Source organism: Tupaia chinensis, unplaced genomic scaffold (assembly GCF_000334495.1).
Source record: "Tupaia chinensis unplaced genomic scaffold, TupChi_1.0 Scaffold000130_1, whole genome shotgun sequence".
Classification (NCBI taxonomy): domain Eukaryota; kingdom Metazoa; phylum Chordata; class Mammalia; order Scandentia; family Tupaiidae; genus Tupaia; species Tupaia belangeri.
The window spans coordinates 188518-189230 of record NW_006159599.1 but is presented as its reverse complement, the minus strand read 5'-3'; positions in this window follow the sequence as shown (position 1 = coordinate 189230).

The following is a 713-nucleotide window of genomic DNA, read 5'->3' as shown; positions in this document are numbered from 1 at the left end:
TGTTTTGACTAAGCTTTTGTCCCATTATTACCCGTACTTAAAATAAAACGTAAGTAAATACTTACCAGGACGTCTTCTCTTTGTCCCTCTATATTTTTACTGGCCTTTCTCGGAATGAATTTCTGCCATTCCCTTCTGGACGATTCTATGCCGTCCTCTCTGTTTTCTGCCGTGGCCTTTCTGGGTTACTCTGCACTGGAGCCTTCCTGGGGAGCTCTTTACTGGATCCCCCGTACCCATGTCCCTGTCCAGGCGCCAAATGTCCCGGCCTGCGGGACCATGGAACAGGTTCCTTGGGGGAGGGAGTGAGAGATGGGACAAACACACGCACAGACACTACCAGGTGCTGATCAAGTCGTCGTCTTCCGTCTACTTCCGTTTATTCAGGAAAAATGGCGAGTTATATACAGCTGGTGGGAACCAATTGGTTGCTCAAAATGCAAATGAAATACAACAGCATGAACCAATCATTGATGTGGGTGTATCTCTCCCATTGCCTAGAAACCCAACCACTTCCAGAGAAAACAGTTGGTCACATGATTTGAGAAAGGATTTGCTCAGTGAGAAAGTAAAGCCTAATAGTTTCCAAAATAGCAGATAGCTCAAAATGGCTTCCGTATGCAGTGCTCGCCACAATGGTGGATTTTTCTAGGCCAGCCATTTTCTCCTCTACATCTGAGATTCTATTTTCTGAATGATCTAGTCTGCTTTTA